At 42.0% G+C, this 20642-nt stretch overlaps 1 protein-coding gene across 2 annotated transcripts in view; it reads left to right on the top strand.

Annotated features, from left to right (window-relative positions):
- The first annotated feature begins 6603 nt into the window (after window positions 1–6603).
- The window catches only part of USP33 (ubiquitin specific peptidase 33), a 69944-nt gene continuing 55905 nt past the window's right edge, over window positions 6604–20642 (top strand). For both annotated transcript variants that reach the window (XM_025392437.1, XM_025392428.1), the window contains exon 1: window positions 6604–6832. The gene's annotated coding sequence lies outside the window, so the exon portion shown is untranslated. The remainder of the gene's footprint in view (window positions 6833–20642) is intronic.

Here is a 20642-nt window from a genome sequence, read left to right as displayed (position 1 = left end):
GTGAAATTTTACTTAGTTGCGTTACACCCTTTCTTGACAAAACCTAACTTGCACAGAAAACAAGAAGAGATTGGCATGGCTTTGTTTTGGGGTGGGGGCGGGGGGGTGGCTTGATTCAGGATTTCAAAACTGTAGCAGTGAAGGTGAGAGCAGTTGGTTGGAGCGAGCATCCCCCAAAGTTCTACAATGTGGGTGAGGACTTTGATTGTACATTGTTCTTTTTTTTAATAGTCATTCCAAATATCATGAGATGCATTGTTAATAGTCATTCCAAATATCGTGAGATGCAAGGAAGTCCCTTGCCCTCCTAAAAGCCACCCCACTTCTTTCTAAGGAGAATGTCCCAGTCCTCTCCTGAGTCCACACAGGGGAGGTAATAGCATTGTTATTGTGTAAATTACGTAATGCAAAAGTTTTTTTCTTTTTCTTTCTTTCTTTTTTTTTTGAGACGGAGCCTCGCTCTGTCGCACAGACTGGAGCGCAGTGGCGCGATCTCGGCTCACTACAAGCTCCGCGTGCCGGGCTCAAGCTCCGCCTCCCGGGTTCAAGCTCCACCTCCTGGGTTCACGGCATTCTCCTGCCTCAGCCTCCCAAGTGGCTGGGACTGCAGACGCCCGCCACCACGCGTGGCTAATTTTGTTTCTGTGTTTTTCGTAGAGACGACGTTTCACCATGCCATGTTAGCCAGGATGATCTCTATCTCCTGACCTCGTGATCTGCCCGCGTCTGCCTCCCAAACTGCTTGGATTACAGGCGTAAGCCACCATGCCCTGCCTCAAATTTTTTAAAATCTTTGCCTTAATACTTTTCTATTTTGTTTTGTTTTGAATGATCAGTCTTCTTGGCCCCCCTTTTTTGTCCCCCAACTTGAGATGTTTGAAGGCTTTTGGTCTCCCTGGGAGTGGGTGGAGGCAGCCAGGGCTTACCTGTATACTGACGTGAGACCAGTTGAATAAAAGTGCACACCTTAAAAAAAAAAAAAAACATAGAACAATCATGGCACATATTTCTAAGATATATGGCATATTAAATGAGACTCCTCAGTGGGTCTTTTAACAGAGGCTCCAAAGCTGAGAAAAATAAATGTGAAGTACCCTGAACATTCTAAAAACGAGGATGCCAGACCATCCCCACAGGACATGCTGGAAGAATGTGAAGCCCATTTAGCAATTCTCAGTTCTCACACACCTCCCAGGAATGATATGTCAGGATTGATGAAAGAAGATTGGGAAAAAAAAAAGAAAAAAGAAAAAAAAAAAAAGAAAGAAGATTGGAGAATAAACATGCCTAGAAGGACCAGGCTTGGTGGCTCATGCCTGTAATCCCATCACTTTGGGAGGCTGAGGCGGGTGGATCACTTTGAGCCCAGGAGTTCAAGACCAGCTTGGGCAACATGATGAAAACCAGTCTCTATAAAAATGCAAAAACTAGCTGGGTGTGGTGGGGCACACCTGTAATGTCAGCTACTCGGGAGGTTGTGGTGGGAGGATGACATGGGAGGCTGATGGCTTGAGCCCAGGAGATGGAGGTTGCAGTGATACAAGATCGTACTACTGTACTCCAGCCTGGGTGACAGAGCCAGATCCTGTCTCAAAAAAAAAAGCCTAGGAGACAGTTTTCTGGAGTCCTGGAGTGCTGTGCATTTTTGTTCCCCATCCCCCAAGAGTGGGAAGAAGAGACTGCTTATCCCACACTTTCTCCACCGCAAGCCAAGTAAAGGAACTTTAAGAAATTCAGATGAGTTGACTCTGTGCCCTGGAATTTATGTCGCCTGGAAAAGTCTAAAAGCAATAGACTATCTAGAGAAGCCTTTGATGGCAGAACAGAGAGAGGGGCCTACAACAGAAGGGGCCTGTACTTGCAACTTTGCAAGAAAAATTTTCCTGTGGACCATATGAGTGTCACAGAATGTAGCCAGGCTTGAATTATCTTAGAAGGTTGTAACTTCAAACCAGGTTTAAATTGACCATCTAAATGGTCAGCCACAGGTTTTTTTTTGTCCAGGGTTGGAGAATGAAACAATAAGAGGTCCCCAGTGAAGTCATTGAGGAACACACGAAAGGGACCAGAAAAGAGCCAGCATTTAGGAGTGAGCCACATGCAGAAGGTACCAAAGTCAGACTTATTTTTATCTATTTTTTTAGATAGAGTCTCGCTCTGTCACCCAGGCTGGCGTGTAATGGCACAATCTTGGCTCACTGCAACCTCTACCCCCTGGGTTTGAGTGATTCTCCTGCCTCAGCCTCCCAAGTAGCTGGGATTACAGGCTTGTGCCACCACGTCCAGCTAATTTTTCTTTTTTCACTTTTTTTTTTTTGAGATGGAGTCTCACTCTGTCGCCCAGGCTGGGGTGCAGTGGCACGATCTTGGGCTCACTGCAAACTCCTCCTCCTGGGTTCACACCATTCTCCTGCCTCGGCCTCCCAGGTAGCTGGGACTATAGGCGTCTGCCACCATACCTGGCTAATTTTTTGTATTTGTAGTAGAGACAGGTTTTCACCATGTTAGCCAGGATGGTCTTGATCTCCTGACCTCAAGATCTGCCTGCCTTAGCCTCCCAAAGTGCTGGGATTACAGGCATGAGCCACCGCGCCTGGTCCTAATTTTTGTATTTTTAGTAGAGATAGGGTTTCACTGTGTTGGCCAGGCTGATCTCAAACTCCTGACCTCAAGTGATCCGCCCACCTCGGTCTCCCAAAGTGTTGGGATTACAAGTGTGAGCCACTATGCCCAGCACCAAAGTCAGATTTAATTGCACTGTTTGGGTATATCTGATATTTTATTTAGAATAGTCAGGGTCACTGCTCATTCCAGCTGAAACAATATGTGACCAATGTACTTCATGAATGATTGATTAGTGGAAACTACATTTATCAAGCGACAACATTAAGCCTGAAGAAAGACGTCTAGCACATTGAGGATGTAAAAGCAATTATATCACCTAAGTAGATGAACACTTTTAGGCAATTTGTAGCTCCAATTAATTTTTCTATTAACTGCAAAAATTTGGCAGTCCCCAGAGATACCTCAGGTCCTCCTTTCAAATGTATACAATGCTATAGGTCACATATTGGTCATTATAGCTTTAGTCTCATTACCCACTGCAAGTTATTTTACAGGACCCTTCTATGACTGAGCTAACCAAGGTATCTAGAACTCAAAGTATGGTTTTAGATGCTAATTTAGAACATCTATTCAGAGTATAGTGGTCTGTACATATCCAAATACTACAGATTCAGTTCCTCAAAAATGTTAAATGTAGAGTTATCATATGGTCCAGCAATTCTACTCCTAGGTAATACCCAAGAGAAATGAAACATACATTCATACCAAAACTTGTACATGAATATGCATAGCAGCATTATTCTTTTTTTTTTTTTTTTTTGAGACATAGTCTTACTCTGTCACCCAGGCTGGAGTGCAGTGGCATGATCTCGGCTCACTGCAATCTCTGTTTCCCAGGCCCAAGTGATTCTCCTGTCTCAACCTCACGAGTAGCTGGGATTAGAGGCACCCCCCATCATGCCAGCTAATTTTTGTATTTTTAGTAGAGTGTGGGTTTCACCATGTTGGCCAGGCTGGTCTTGAACTCCTGGACTCAAGTGATCCTCCAGCCTAGGCTTCCCAAAGTGCTGGGATTACAGGCATGAGACACTGTGCCTGACCTAGCATCATTATTCTTTTTTTTTTTTTAGATGAGCCAACACACCTGGCCTGGTGGACTTTTTAATTACGTGACAGTGAGTGGAAAAGCAAAAATGCATTGCCTAAGGTTTCTTTTAAAATATAATTTTCTCTTTTTCTTTTCTTTCTTTTTTGTTTTTGTTTTTGTTTTTTGAGAGACAGGGTCTTTCTCTACTCTCCAGGCTGGGGTGAGGTGGCACAATCATGGCTCATGGTAGTCCTAATTTCCTGGGCTCAAGTGATTCTCCCACCTCACCCTCCATAGTAGCTGGGACTATAGGCATGATCCACCATGCCCAGCTAATTGTTGCACTTTTTTGTAGCGACAGGGTTTTGCCATGTTGCCCAGGCTGGTCTTGAACTCTGGACTCAAGCAGCCGTAGCTTCCCAAAATGTTGGGATTACAGGCATGAGCTACTGCGCCCAGCCCAAAAACATATTTTATTTTATTTTATTTTGAGATGGAGTTCTGCTCTTTTTGCCCAGGCTGGAGTGCAGTGGTGCCATCTCAGCTCACTGCAACCTCAGCCTCCCAGGTTCAAGTGATTTTCCTGCCTCAGCCTGCCGAGTAGCTGGGATTATAGGTGCCTGCCACCACACTCAGCTAATTTTTGTATTTTTGGTAGAGATGGAGTTTCACCATGTTGGCCAGGCTGGTCTCGAACTCCTGACCTCAGGTGATCCGCCCACCTTGGCCTTCCAAAGTGCTAGGATTACAGTCACGAGCCACTGTGCCTGGCCCAAAAACATATTTTAAAGCCCCAGCTTAAATTAGGGTTTCTCAATAGTGGCACAAATGATGCCTGGGACTCTCTTGTAACATCAATGCAAAGGAATGTGACTAATTCTTTCTCCCACCAATCTTCCTCAGAAATATTGCCAACTATCCACTCAGGGGACAAAACCACCCCCAGTTGAGTGCCAACAAGTTTTTGAGTCCTTCAATGTTAGGCTCTGGGGATATTATGAATAAGATAAATAGTCACTGCTCCCATTGAGGAGTTCAGGAGAGACAGGCAAAAAATTAAGTACACCAAAAAATTTAAGATAATTACAAATTATAATACATTCTCTAAAGGAAACAAGCAGGATGCTGAAATGGGAAATAATGGGGTGAAGAGTGCTGTGTTAAACAGAGAATATCTAGGTAGGAGTTAGCCAGGTGAATGAAGGATAGAGGTTGGGAGCATCTGTAAAATTGTCTCTACGGAAACAGCATTCACAAAGTTTTATTTAGTATCAGGTACATAAGCACCAAAATGTATATTTTCTACATTGCTATTTTTCATTTGCCATTACTCAGTTACAAAAATGAGAAAGTATTTGTTTTTGATATGACCATTCAATTGTCTTCCTCCCTCCCTGTTTCTATCTCTCCTTTTCTTTTCTTCTTTTTCTTCTTACTCTTCATTTCTTCTTTTTTCTCCCTTTCATTAGAAGAGACTTCAGTACCCGGTCTGATGCACAACTCTAAGTTGTACTATTTACCTTATATTCTCCATGAATGGCACCTCTAGAATTCTGCTCCAGAATCAGTGTGACTCAGCTGGGTGTCCACATACCCTTTAGAATTCTACTCCAGAATCAGTGACTCAGCAGGGTGTCCACACTTTGGAATGTATAATCTATTCTCTAAAGGGGATGTTGATTGATTTATTTCCTAATGATAGTGTTCTTCCTTATAAGCCATTATAAGCCATCAGGAAATATTGTTTGAAGAAAAGTAAAAGATAAGCAATCTGGACTGTGGGATAAAAGGATAAATATAAATACCCAAGGGCGAGAGGCAGGAATTCACCCAAGTTAAAAGTGGGAGAGGTATTACATTGTATTCTATCAGAGTGCATTTGTTTCGTGAGAACTTGTCCACTGCAAGGACTTCACTTGGTGTCCACCTGAGAAGTACCTGCCTACTATTATCTAGGCACTAGTCTCGAATTCCTGATCTCAGGTGATCTGCCTGGCTGGGCCTCCCAAAGTGCTGGGATTATAGGCATGAACCATGGCGCCTGCCTGTGAAACTTCTATTCTGTGAAATTTCTATTCTCCTCAGTGAACCCAGCATAGGCGATCATTTGTGGTGCAAACTGAGGCCTGAGTGTCAATGCCTACATAGAATTTTGTATCATGGCTAATTTATTTCATTTTTACCATAAAAATAAGTAGAAGCTTTTATATTTTCTACCTATTCCAATGGAGATTGAGCATCTTGCATGATACTTGGGTACATGCTCCCATTTTGGAGACCAAAAAGTCAGATGTCATGAGACAGATTGAAACTGGCAATTTTAACAATTTTTAAAATTAATTTAACCTTTTTTATTCATAGATTTAAACTTCAATCGAGTACATTTTAACAGTTACATAATTAGAAGGCAAGACTCCTTCAATGCTCCAGGCACTAAGCAGATACTAAGGTTTCAATAAATATTTGCTTTGATCCTCTTGATTTTGACCTAAGGGGAAAATAGTGAGATAAATTTCTTCTTTGCATAGATGGAAAAGGGAAACATAACTGCTTTCAGAGAATCTAGGTCCTAAGAAGTTGGGGGAAGACAGATGAGAGGAGGAAATACAATGCTGAATTGAGATAAGTTAAGTCTAATACTTCTTTGCACAAGGTTGGAAACCTGAGGCCCTTCAGTGGCCAGCCTTAATGCAGTTTTTGTAACGCATCGAGACAAGACCTTATAATGGTCGTAGTGTGTGACTGTGAAAGAGGAGGAGAAAACATGTAAAAAACGAAAAAAAAAAGCTCACAGCCTCAAACTGCTGCACATACTGTGAGTACTCTGTACAGTGAGTTTGCAGTCAGAACAGGGAGCCGGCCTGGGTCCCCGCACCTGGGCCTGGCTCCCGTGGCCCCGCCCCTGGGACGGGCTCCTTTCGAGGCTCCGCCCCCACCTCCCCTGACGCCCGAGACGCCTGCGGCGACCCCGGAGACACCGGAAGGAGCCGTGGCTGCTGCGGGAAGTCGCCGGTTCGGGAGGCGGACACCCCGAGGGCAGCGCTGCGGGGCCGTTTTCCGGCCCTCCTGACGCGACACTGCCCCTCTACGAGGGCTGAGAAGGAAAAGAGGAGCTTGCGGAGGTGCGGCTGCAGGCCGCTGCTGGTCGCGCTGGCGGGTCCCACAGGCCAGGCCGTAGAGGTGAGCGCGGCGCTGCTGGGAGGGGCGCGGGGCCGAAGGGCGTTTCGCTCGCCTGCGGGGGCCGGTCTCCGTTCTCGCTTCCGCGCGCCAGGGCTGCGGCCGCTGCAGCAGCCTCTTTTTCTTGGTCCTGGGTGGTAGTGGGTGCGCGGGCGGGAAGAAGGCCTCGGCCTCTCGGTGCTCTGCGTTACGGAGATAATCTAGTGGTCGCCCTGTCAGGGGTCGGTGGAGGCTGGGAACCGGTCGTTGATTTGAGGAAGGGTCCTCAGGGATTCTTTCCTGGAAGCGGGAGGGGCAGGTGAGCCCGAGAGAGGGGGGCTCTGCTCCCTTCCTCGGTCTCCCCACTCAGGCTTGCCAGTCCCTCTCGGTGGGCGACTGAGAGCCCTGCAGCACGCCGGCTCCTGGGTTCTGGTTTCGCTTTGCGGCGCTGTTGAGGGGGCTGGCCCCGTTTTTTGTTGTTGTGAACGGAAAAACCGAGGTGTCATCGTCCCTGGAATTTTTCTTCGACCATTGTTTGATCCTGATTGAGAGGTTACCCCTTACCTTCTGTCCATCTGCAGCCTTTGTTTGGTTGAAAGATCCATAGTGTGTGGTTTCCCAGATCTTTACTTATATTTCTCATATACAAAACGCTCTTCATTTGAGTATTTACAGGGTTTTACGTGGAGCTGTTGGACGATGAGATTTTCCTGGGTGTTTTGCACTCAAGTACAGTTGGAGTTTACATTCTCATAGAATCAATATTAGGCCTGGAAAATTGAGCCAGAGGGTGAAATATTGGCAGGAGCATAGACTTAAATTGAGGGCGAATTTTACTGTAACGATCTCTAGGCCTTTTGCTTACCAAATATGTGGATTTCGAGAATCTTTAAGTTTAATCAGATTATTTTCCTTTAAGAAAAACGTTACAAAAAGTACGAGGCCGTCCTAGTTCCTTTTCTCTTACTGTCTCATCTGGAAAGGTCTGACGAAGTCACGTTATCTTCATAGGCTATTTGATTTGAACATAATACAAATATTGTTGGTGAATTCATGCTATTATAAATAAGGGAGAAAATAGGAATCTTAATGAAAGAATGCTAGTTTTAAGAAAAAATAATAGAAATAGTCACAATGCTAGGAGCTTTGTATTATTTCATTATTTTGGCAGGATTGAAAGAAAGGTCAGGGCTGGACTCACGCCTGTAATCCCAGCACTCTGGGAGGCCGAGGCGGGCTGGTCACGAGGTCAGGAGATCGATACCATCCTGGCTAACATGGTGAAACACTTCTGTACTAAAAAATACAAAAAATTGCCGGGCGCGGTGGCTCACGCCTGTAATCACAGCACTTTGAGACAGGAGAATGGTGTGAACCTGGGAGGCGGAGCTTGCAGTGAGCGGAGATCGTGCCATTGCACTCCAGCCTGGGCGACAGAGCGAGACTCCGTCTCAAGAAAAAAAAAAAAGAACGAAAAAAAAGAAAGTACAGTACGAAAAATATGATTGGAATAAAATATTTGACCTAATATGTGCAAGAGGGATAGTCTACTTAAGATTGCTTCATATTTATGATCTGGTTTATGGCCAGCTTTCACTTTTTTTCTGTCTTTTCTGAACTTGTTGTAACTTAACAATAAGCAAATCTTTTTATACAACTGCAGTTTAATGACGTTAGATTGTAGTAAATAGGTGATTTTAAATATTTGAAATTCAGAATTAAGGAGATGATGATTCTTACATTTATGTAGTACTATTAGAATTTTCAGTGACCTTTCACTTACACAGTCTTACTTGATCCTCATGCCAGTCCTCTGAGTCCGGAATGCCAAGAAATAAAGTCTTTCCCCATGACAGAAACATTTCAAGATTGTGTAAGGATCAGAATTTCGTAAAGCCTGAAATAATGTTGCCAAAGCAACTTTTGATACAGATTGGGAATTCAGATAGATTAAGATGGGAGCACTGTGAACTATAACATATGACAGACTGAGGACTCTTCACAAGAAAATGAAGTACATAAAATGCTGAAAGACTTTTGGTGAGAAATGTGAAATGTAACCATTTCTAAAAAGGAAGGGAATAAGTAACAGCTCTATTTAGTGTAGTTTTTAAACTTTAAAAGTGTACATGTGTCTGCGGGAGCATTTTGGTAAGTGGGAAAACTCTAAAGACTGTGAGATGAGTACAGTTGCTTTTAACTATCTATAAAAATGCACATGAATTTTGTGCTGTATTGTGTACTGAGAACTAGTCTTTAAGAAGCAATAGGTGTATCAAAATAAATGGTGCTCTCAAATGTTCAGAAGGCTAAGTTAGGTCAATATTTTGAGTCTACCAGGGCAAGGCCCTTTGGAAAACAAAAAGAAAGGAACGTGGTTTCTGCCTTCAAAGAGCTTGTTGTCAAGTGAGGCAGTTTTTTACACAACAATAGCAAATGCCTTATGAGTTTTTTTAAAAGTTCTTTGGGAATTTAGATGAGGTAGACATAACTTGTGATTGGAGCTTGGTGAAGATAGTAGTTGAGATGAGTGAGCTTTGAAAGGTAAATATTGGAGAATATTTATAATGTGAACAGATTAATGAGCTCCTTGAAGGGTACAACTTATATTTGAGAAAACATCGGTAGAACAATTTGGCTGATATTCATAGTTTGTCTAAGTTAATAATAAGAGATAAAGAAGGCAAATTATGAAAGACTTCACTGAAGGTGTTTGATCAGAAGAGGTGTGTGATCCACATGAAAGGAGAATGAGCTGTAATTGTTAGAAGATTGAAACTGGAAGACTGCTGGGGTGGCTTTATGTTAAGCTAGATTGTGACCATTATTTTTGTAGCCCTTATGGCTTCTCTGAAGTGCGTCTTGAACTCGGACCTGAGATGACATGGGTGCAGGTGAGATGCTATAAAGCACAAGTGGGGAAGCAGGTAGAATCAGAGAAGGAGGAAAAAAGGTCAATAATGGAAGGCCAACTGGAGGCTGCTTAAGCCTTTGGAGATTTTTGTGTAACTGCCTCAGAGTTTTGTATAAACTCTGAGGAGATTGCTCACTGCAATCTCCACCTCAGAGGTTTAAGCAATTCTCCTGCCTCAGCATCCCGAGTACCTGGGACTACAGGCGCCTGTCACCACGCCCGGCTAATTTTTTGTATTTTTAGTGGAGACGGGGTTTCACCATGTTAGCCACGATGGTCTCGATCTCCTGACCTCGTGATCCGCCTGCCTTGGCCTCCCAAAGTGCTGGGATTACAGGCGTGAGCCACCGCGCCCGGCTACATGAATATTTTTAATGACTATTCCATAATGCCAGTATATTGTTATTTAACTCTTCATCTTGCTCAAAAGTGAGACTTAGAGTGAAAATTATCATCAGCTTGAGACTCTATTAGAACTCTGTCATATTCATTAATTCATTTCTATTTCCTCTCTCTTGTTCCAGTATTTCTCAAAATTATTTCAGTGAGATAAGGCTAGAATTGACCATATTTTGCCATTCATTATTGTACAGATTTTTAAAAATCTTTGTAGGAAATGCTAATTAATATTTACAAATGTCATTTAGAGGATGTTATTTGGAATGAAGATTGCCAGATTGAAGCTATACTTTAGTATTATTAATTGTGGTAATGTTAAGAATAGATTCTAGAACACATAGGTTGTAGCTAGAGAAATCAGGAGACTGCGTATTTCTCTTAATAGACTTAAGGCTCTCATTAATTAGACTCTTAAGGATCAATGAGACAGATTTTCTAGTAAAAGAGAAATAAAAAGATTAGCACCACATTTCTTTTTTTTTTTTTTTTTTTTTTTGAGACGGAGTCTCGCGCTGTGTCACCCAGGCTGGAGTGCAGTGGCGCAATCTCGGCTCACTGCAAGCTCCGCCTCCCAGGTTCACGCCATTCTCCTGCCTCAGCCTCCGAGTAGCTGGGACTACAGGCGCCCGCCACCACGCCCGGCTAGTTTTTTGTATTTTTAGTAGAGACGGGGTTTCACCATGTTAGCCAGGATGGTCTCGATCTCCTGACCTCGTGATCCACCCGCCTCGGCCTCCCAAAGTGCTGGGATTACAGGCTTGAGCCACCGCGCCCGGCCATGCACCACATTTCTTTTTCTGTGTTGTGGTTTTGAATGAAAATGAAGAATAATTAGGTAAGTATTATAGGACTTTGTGAGATCTTCAAATCCTCACAGAGGTTTGAATGATTTTATTCTCAGAGTATTTGTTTAAAGGGCAAGAAACAGTTATTTAAAATGCTTGTCAGCTGATTTCATTCGTGAAAAGTCTCCCTGAACACTTACTATGGATTGAGAATAAAATAAACTTTTCTGCTTGTTGCTGCACTCTTCAGTGATAACTTCCTTCCATTCATCAACTTTTTTGGCTTGCTTTTGTTGGTAGCAATGATAAATACGGAAAGATAAGCCACAAGCTTATTACTTCATTGTATTTTTGCTATTAAATAATTTTAAAGTGTAATATTTAATATGGTACTGCTGGACTAGTACTGGTGGAACTATAGTCTAGATTGAAACTGTTGAAAGACAAATCAATTTTTTTTATAATCATAGAATCTTAATTCTGAGTTTTTAGTGCAAAGTGCTTGCTGTCCTTTGAAACACCTCTGACAGTTATCCGACCTCTGCGTAACAGTTATGGGGAACATGCTCCTTCCGTGAAAGTTCATCTATATTTGAACCAAAGTCTTCACCATCGATTGGATATGCTGTTCTGACTTTCTCAAGTTGCATAGAAAAGAAAGGATCCCTTTGGTCATCATGTTCAAATGGAACATGTGTGTCAAGTCCTGGAATCTTTTGCCTTCTGCTGTTTAGACATCCATGCTTTCAGTTCATAATGATTGACATTTACTGAGTACTTAACTATATCACCCTCTTCTAAGTACTTTATGTATACTAATATATAATATGTAATTATATATTAACATGTGTAATTATATAATTGGTTAAAGTATTATATATTAATCTTCCCCAAAACTCTATGAAGTAGATATTTGTAATTAGATCAGTTTTTTAGATGAGGGAACTAAGGCAAAGAGAAGAAACTTACCACTGGTCCCAAATCTAGGAGAGTCTTGCTCCAGAAACTTGACTCTCAGCACAGTGCTATCTTACAAGATACAATTTTCAAATTATTTCTTTTAAGATTTTCTATGAGAGGCACTTTTATTCTATAGCTTTTAGTATTCTTAAATAAAATACTGTATTCCAGATATAATCTGCTTAGTTTATGAGTACATTAAGAGTGGCTACTCTTCTTTTTTAGAAAATTATTTTTCTTTTCCCCTTTTCACTATTCAATTAAAAAATTATTTTTTTTTTTGTAAAGATGGGGAGTGGGTATCACTCCGTTGCCTAGGCTGGTCTTGAACTCTTGGCCTCAAGCGATCCTCATGCCCCTGCCTCCCAAAGTCCTGGGATTACAGGTGTGAGCCACTGTACTCAGCAAGACTGGTTACTCTTTTTATTCTGAAACCATGAAACCTATTGTTCTGTTGATTAATTGAGTAGGAATTGCTACTTCTTCAAGGGTCTATAATCCAAATACCGGCACCTTTTTTTGTTCTCAGTTTATATGGTAGATTCTTTGAACCCTAATGTCGAATATCACATCCATCATTATTAAATTTCGTCCTGTTAATTTTAGCTTATTTTTTTATTTTTTGAGACGTAATTTTGCTCTTGTCACCCAGACTGGAGTGCAGTGGCATGATCTTGGCTCACTGTGACCTCCTCCTCCCAGGTTCAAGCGATTTCCCTGCCTCAGCTTCCCAGGTAACTGGGACTACAGACGCGCACCACCACGCCCTGCTAATTTTTTGTGTTTTTAGTAGAGACGAGGTTTCATCATGTTGGCCAGGCTGATCTCGAACTCTTCACCTCAGGTGATCCACCGGCCTCACAAAGTGCTGGGATTACAGGTGTGAGCCACCGCACCCGGCCAATTTTAGCTTATTTTTAAAAAATAGCTTAATTTTTCTTTAAAAACTTATTTTTATAATTTTAAGTTTATATTTTACTAGCCTGCCTTCTGTAGCTTTATCCAGGTTATTGTTAAAAATATTGAACCGTTCTGACACCTACTAGTGAAGACCTCCTGCATTCATATTAACCTTATATGTAACTATTAAATAGCTACCAATCCTTCTAACATAAATTTTTTTCTCTGTAATGCGAATCTGACTTTTTATGAAGAGCTTTACTTTTTGGAATCGACTAGGCAATGGAATTCAGGCAGTTTCTCAATATTAAAAGCTCCTCCTCAGGTTACCAACTATGTCCTAATGTGTAATTATTATATTAAGGCCAGGCGCAGTAGCTCACTCCTGTAATCCCAGCACTTTGGGAGGCCAAGGTGGGTGGATCACTTGAGGCCGGAAGTTTGAGACCAGTAAGGGTAACATGGTGAAACTCCGTCTCTGCTGAAAATACAATAATTTAACTGGATGTGGTGACACATGCCTGTAATCCCACCTACTCAGGTGGCTGAGGCATGACAATTGCTTGAACCTGGGAGGGAGAAGTTGCAAGTGAGCTGAGATTGTGCCACTGCACTCCAGCCTGGGCGACAGAGTCTTAAAAAAAAAATATTATATTAATAACGTGGTTCCCTGTGCTTTTCCTAATATTAAAATTTGAATAGCTGATTATCTTCTATTAGGATAAGGGGTCAGAATTTCAAGCTGAAATTTGGAGATTGTACTACTAAAATATTCCCCCCTTAAAAGTAATATCTTCGGGCCGGGCGTGGTGGCTCAAGCCTGTAATCCCAGCACTTTGGGAGGCCGAGGCGGGTGGATCATGAGGTCAGGAGATTGAGACCATCCTGGCTAACATGGTGAAACCCCGTCTCTACTAAAAACACAAAAAATTAGCCGGGCATGGTGGCAGGCGCCTATAGTCGCAGCTACTCGGGAGGCTGAGGCAGGAGAATGGCGTGAACCCGGGAGGCGGAGCTTGCAGTGAGTCGAGATCACACCACTGCACTCAAGCCTGGGTGACAGAGCAAGACTCTGTCTCCAAAAAAAAAAAAAAAAAAAAAAAAGTAATATATTCAGAAGCAGTTCTGTTTTGTTTTTGAGACAGGGCCTAGCTCTGTCACTCAGGCTGGAGCGCAATGGTGTGATCACAGCTCACTGCATGCAACTTCTGCCTCCTGGGCTCAGGTAATCCTCCCACCCACCTCAGCCTCCCACCCACCTCAGCCTCCTGAGTAGCTGGGACTACAGGCACATGCCACCAGGCCTGGCTAATTTTTGTATTTTTTGGGGGGTAGAGACAGGGTTTTGCTATGTTGCCCAGGCTGGTCTTGAACTTGTGGACTCAAGCAGTCCTCCCGCCTCAGTCTCCTAAAGTGCTGGAATTGCAGTTGTGAGCCACCATGCCCAGCCCGGAAGCAGTTCTGAATTTACTTTAATGCAGACGAGCAGTTGAGCCACTGCAGCTGTACATCATAGAGCATGAGTGCAGTCGTTTTCATCTGGAAAAATTTTCAGTGGTGTTACTGCCATCATTATTGGTGAGAAAACTAACAGTAGTCCAGTTAGTGTGGCAGATAGAGGAAAAAGCTGCCAGACACAAGATTACAAAGATAAGGACAAACTGATAAAATCTTGTGCTCTTTTTGTGAGTTCCAACTTGTATGTCACAAGCTTCTGCAGGAGTCTTAGTTTTACAAAATCTACTTCTGTGGATTGGACAATAGCATTTCTATATGCAACCATTTTCTGGTTTTTCTAATGTCTAATACTCATCTCCTGTGACTAAATTATCAGACAAGAATGGAAGCATACATGCCTTCTTTCTTTTGGTGTACAATATGAGAAGAAATTGAAGTAGCTAAGAACTCCCATTGTCTTACCCTACTGTATCTGAATACCCTACGCTCAATAAATCTTTGTCAAATAAAGGAATAAAAGAATAATTTTATTACCCTAGTAAATAAACTGAGTAAAAACTAGGTAACAAGAATACTAAGGGTTTTCTATTTTGATAACATTATACTTAATTGTATGGGATACTAAATATCCTTGGGATAAATTGTTAGCCTTTGTTTACATGCACTAATTCTTTTCCTCTCTTTCTTTCTTTCTTTCTTTCTTTCTTTCTTTCTTTCTTTCTTTCTTTCTTTCTTTCTTTCTTTCCTTTTCTTTCTTTCTTTCTGTTTTTCTTTCATCAGAGTCTCGTTGTGTTGCACAGGCTGCAGTGGCGCAATCTTGGCTCACTGCAACCTTTGCCTCCTGGGCGCAAGGGGTTCTCCTGCCTTAGCGGAACTACAGGTGTGCACCACCATGCTGGACTGATTTTTGTATTTTCTGTAGAGAGATGGGGTTTCACCATGTTGCCCAGGCTGGTTTTGAACTCGTCAGCTCAAATGATCTTCCCGCCTTGGCCTCCCAAAGTGCTGGCATTACAGACCTGAGCCACCATGCCCGGCTGCCCAGCCAATTCTTTTTTTTTTTTTTTTTTAATTGAGATGGAGCCTTGCCCTGTTGCCCAGGCTGGAGTGCAGTGGCGTGATCACAGCTCACTGCAACCTCTGCCTCCCGGATTCAAGTGATTCTCCTGCTTCAGCCTCCAGAGTAGCTGGGATTACAGGCACCTACCACTATGCACAGCTAATTTTTGTATTTTTAGTAAAGAAGGGGTTTCACCATGTTGGCCAGGCTGGTCTCAGACTCCTGACCTCAGGTGATCCACCTACTTCAGCCTCCCAAAATTCTGGAATTACAGGCGTGAGCCATCACACCCAGCCCTGCCCAGCCAATTCTTATTAAATTATTTAGATACTACAAAATTAATAACAGAATGGAGATAATTTATGTTTTATTCTTTTTTTCATCTGAGCTATCAGCAGAGAGAATTTATTTTAATCTTGTTTTTTGCTTGAGATTTTAGAAAAAAATATTTATCTTGGAAGTTTCTTTTCAATCCTCTGATCCTATTTCTTTCCTCTGAGGCAACATAGTATTGCCTAAAAAGCAGTAAAAAGAACATCTCAATTTCATTGGCAAACAGCAGAATTTTTACTTTAGAGGAAAATACATAACTTAAATACTTTCAGTAAACAAAGCACTCAATACTCATCTCTAGGGATTAAGAAAATAAAACCAGGCCAGGTGTGGTGGCTCATGCCTGTAATTCCAGCACTTTGGGAGGCTGAGGAGAGTGAATCACCTGAGGTCACGAGTTTGAGACTAGCCTGGCTAACATGGTGAAACCTCGTCTCTACTAAAAATACAAAAATTAGCCAGGCATGGTGGTACTCGCCTGTAGTCCCAGCTATTTGGGAGGCTGAGACGAGAATCGTATGAACCTGGGAGGTGGAGGTCGCAGTGAGCCAAGATTGCACCACTGCACTCCAGCCTGGGCAGCAGAGCGAGACTCTGTGTCCAATAAATAAGTAAATAAAACCAAAGACAAGTAGGATATGGATATTAATGGAATTGAAAACAGATCAGAACAAAAATAGTGGAGAAGATAAATAAATCCCAAAACTGGTTCTTTGCAAATACAAGTGATCTAGATAAACATCTTGTAGAAGAAAAAAATATGGAATAAAAATACACAAGATTAGGAATGAGTAAACACCATAGACCTCAAATACAGGAGACATTAATGGAATCTTTTGCAAATTTTCTTGAGAATATACATGTAATGCTATAATGTAAAGTTATTTCAAGAGAAAATGGATGTTGTTATAGCAAAATGTAAATGAGTAAAATTGACCCAAGAAGTAAAAATGTTAATTGCCCAATCCCCATGAAAGGTTTGGAAAAATGATGGAAGACTGGTCCTTGACAGAGGCAGCATAGCATATGGTTTCACAACTGAGTTTCATTTATGAAGAACAACAAATCATCATAATAAAAAGGAACTCTCTTTTCCACGATCAAGAATGCAAAACTAGTCAATGCATTCTGTGAAGCACACATATTTTATCTCTGATAAAAATGCTGCCAATCCTGATTCAAGTACCAGAGGGGAAAAAAAAAAGGAATGCTGCCAAAAAGAACAGTCTCACTTACGTCTAGAAATGCAAAATTTCTAAATACAGTATTAGCCAGAGTTCATCAAGACCATTTCTTTTTCTTTTTTTCTTTTTTTTTTTTTGAGATGGAGTCTCACTCTGTCACCCGGGCTGGAGTGCAGTGGCGCAGTCTTGGCTCACTGCAGCCTCTTCCTCCCGGGTTCAAGTGATTCTCCTGCCTCAGCCTCCTGAGTAGCTGAGACTACAGGCACCTACCACCATGCCTGGCCAATTTTTGTATTTTTAGTACAGATGGGGTTCCACCATATTGGTCAGGCTGGTCTCGAACTCCTGATCTTGTGATCCGCCCACCTCAGCCTCCCAGATTGCTGGGTTTACAGATGTGAGCCACCATGCCCAGCCCATCAAGACCATTTCTAATAAAATAAGTAAATTAAAAATAGAGGGAAATTACAGCAAATATCCTAAATGTCAAGAGCATTAAAATTAGAAATTTGATGGGGACGTGGGGATGCCCATGATCACATTTGTATTCAGTATTGTCCTAAGAGGTTCTGGTAAATGCATTGAAACAGTAAAAGTGAATAATAATCCAGTATGTGTGCAGATTTAATAAAAGATAAAGGTAGTATTACAGTTCAGTGGGAAATGGGGAGATTATTTAATAAGTGGTGCTGGTACAACTGTCTGCCCATCTGGAAGAAAATAAAATTGAGTTCCTGTCTTAAGATAAATTCCAGATGGATCAAAGCCTTGTAGAAATACAAGGATAAACATCTTGGATATTCTACAGATTTTGTTATACAAACTAGGATAAAGGAAACGTGAAGATAAGAAACTCAGAAGCTATTATAAGAGGCATATTTAATTTTGTAAAAATTAAAACGTTTTAATGGTAAAGGATACCATAAGAAATTTAATAACAGTATTGACATTAAGACAGACATATTGGCCAATGGAATAGATTAGAAATAGGCTTGGTGCAGTGGCTCATGCCTCTAATCCCAGCGCTTTGGAAGTCCAAGGTTAGGAAGATTGCTTGAGGCTAGGAGTTTGAGACCAGCCTGGTCAACATAGCAAGACTTTGTCTCCACAAAAAAAGTAAAAAATTAGCCAGGTGGCGTGGCTCACACCTCTAGTTCTAGCTGCTTGGAAGGCTGCGGCAGCGGAATTGTTTGAGTCTGGGAGTTGGAGGTTGCAGTGAGCTATGATCATGCCACTGGACTCCAGCCTGAGTGACAGAGCAAGACGCTATCTCTTAAAAAAAAAAAAAAAAGCAAGCCCAGAAATAAATCCTTATGTACTGTATATAATCAAATGATTTTTGACAGTGATGCCAAGACCATTCAGTGGGGACAGGGCAATCTTTTCAGCATGGTGTTTACCACAGTTAAAAAGGTAGGTAGGTAAGTTTGAAAAAATATTTTGCAATATAGAGGATAGAGAATTAATTTTAAAAGAAGAGGTTATGGACCCAATAGTAAAAAGGGCAAAAGGTTTAAAGAAAATTAATAAAAGAACAAATCCAGAAGGCTGTAACATTTATGAAAAGACATTCAAACTTAATGGTTGTCAGGGTAACGTAAATTAAAGTACTAGTGAAATATTATAACATGCCCTTCAAATGACAGAATTAAAAAACAATACCTTTTACTTATAAAGAATAGTGTTGCTGTGCAGAAAATGGTATTCCCTTACATTCTTAATGAAATATAAGTTGGTATAGGCCCTTTGTTTTGTTGTTGTTGTTGTTTTTAGACAGTCTTACTCTTTTGCCCAGGCTGGAGTGCAGTGGCACAATCTTGGCTCACTGCAACTTGTGCTTCCCAGGTTTAAGCGATTCTCGTGCCTCAGCTTGCCTAGTAGCTGGGATTACAGGTGCGTACCACTATGCCCGGCTAATTTTTGTATTTTTAGTAGAGACGGGGTTTCACTGTGTTTGTAGTAAAGACGGGGTTTCACTGTGTTGGCCAGGCTGGTCTCGAACTCCTGACCTCCAGTGATCTGCCTGCCTCAGCCTCCTAAAGCTGGGATTACAGGTGTGAGCCACTGTGCCTGACCAGGTATAGCCCCTTTGGAAAGTAATCTTACAAAACCTATTTTTCAAAACCAGCCCATGTAAGGTAATATTCATAATATTTATTTATTTATTTATTTATTTATTTATTTTATTTTTTTTTTTTTTGAGACAGAGTCTCGCTTAGTCGCCCAGGCTGGAGTGCAGTGGCGCGATCTCGGCTCACTGCAAGCTCTGCCTCCCGGGTTCACGCCATTCTCCTGCCTCAGCCTCCCGAGTAGCTGGGACTACAGGCGCCCGCCGCCTCGCCCGGCTAATTTTTTGCATTTTTAGTAGAGACGGGGTTTCACCGTGTTAGCCAGGATGGTCTCGATCTCCTGACCTCGTGATCCGCCCGCCTCGGCCTCCCAAAGTGCTGGGATTACAGGCTTGAGCCACCGCGCCCGGCCAATTCATAATATTTATAAGGATTTTTTTTTTTTTTTTTTTTTTTTGAAGACAGGGTCTTGCTCTGTCACCCAGGCTGAAATGCAGTAGCATGAACTGCAGCGTTGACCTCCTGGGCTAAAGGGATTATCCTGCCTCAGCCTCCAGTGTAGCCAGCACTACAGGCATGCACACAATGCCTAGCTAATTTTTTAATTTTTTTGTGGAGATGAGTTCACGGTTGTTCTCGAACTGTTGGGCTTAAATAATCCCCGTCTCAGCCTCCCAAAGTGTTGGGATTACAGGTGTGAGCCACTGTACCTGCCCTTTAAGGATGTTTGTTTGTTTTGAGAAAGTGTCTTGCTCTGTTGCCATTTCGACTCACTGCAACCTCCGCCTCCCAGATTCAAGTGATTCTTCTGCCTCAGCCTCCCAAGTATCTGGAATTACAGAGGTGTGTCATCACGCCTGGCAAATTTTTGTGTTTTTACTAGGGACGAGGTTTCACTGTGTTGGCCAGGCTGGTCTTGAACTCCTGACTTCAAGTGATCCACTCACTTCGGCCTCCCAAAGTGCTGGGATTACTGGTGTGAGCCACCACGCCTGACTTATAAGGATGTTTTTATTGGCAGAATGTGGAAACAAAGTGAATGTCCATCAAGGGGAGAATTGATTGAATAATCTACACAGTGTGTGCATCATGAAGTATTGTGTATCCATGAAAATGACATAGAGGGCTGTTCATTAAATCCTCCCTCACCCTGAATAAGAGAAGGATTCAGAAAAGTAAATGATTACATGTTTGTTGAAGAAATGATGACTGAAGAAGGCTGCGCTTTTTTTTTTTTCTTGTGTCTGTGCTTTTGTATGATTATGTGAGCATAGAAAAATATTGAAAGGTACAGATTTTATAGTGCAGGTATGCTAGTGATAAATTTTTTCCACTTTTGTATATCTAAAGAGGTCTTTTCTTTTTTGTAAGATGTTTGTCACGTATGGTATTCTACGTTAACAGGGTTTTTTTTTGTACTTTAAAGATGTTGCCCTAGTGTTTTCTGGCTTGTGTTATCTCCAGTGAGAAGCCCTCTGTGCTTCTTTGTTCCTCTGAATATTGTGGGTCTTTGTTGGCTGTGGTTTTTTAAATATTATTATTTTTTAATTATACTTTAAGTTCTAGGGTACATGTGTACAAAGTGCAGGTTTGTTACATATGCCATGTTGGTGTGCTGCACCCATTAACTTGCCATTTACAGTAGGTATTTCTCTTAATGCCATCCCTCCCCCTGCCCCCACCCCACGACAGGTCTCAGTGTGTGATGTTCCCTGCCCTGTGCCTGAGTGTTCTCATTGTTCAATTCCCACCTGTGAGTGAGAACATGCGGT

This window comes from Theropithecus gelada, chromosome 1 (genome assembly GCF_003255815.1).
Source record: "Theropithecus gelada isolate Dixy chromosome 1, Tgel_1.0, whole genome shotgun sequence".
Classification (NCBI taxonomy): Eukaryota; Metazoa; Chordata; class Mammalia; order Primates; family Cercopithecidae; genus Theropithecus; species Theropithecus gelada.
The sequence above is the reverse complement of the archived record's forward strand: the minus strand, read 5'-3'. Positions and strand labels throughout refer to the sequence as shown.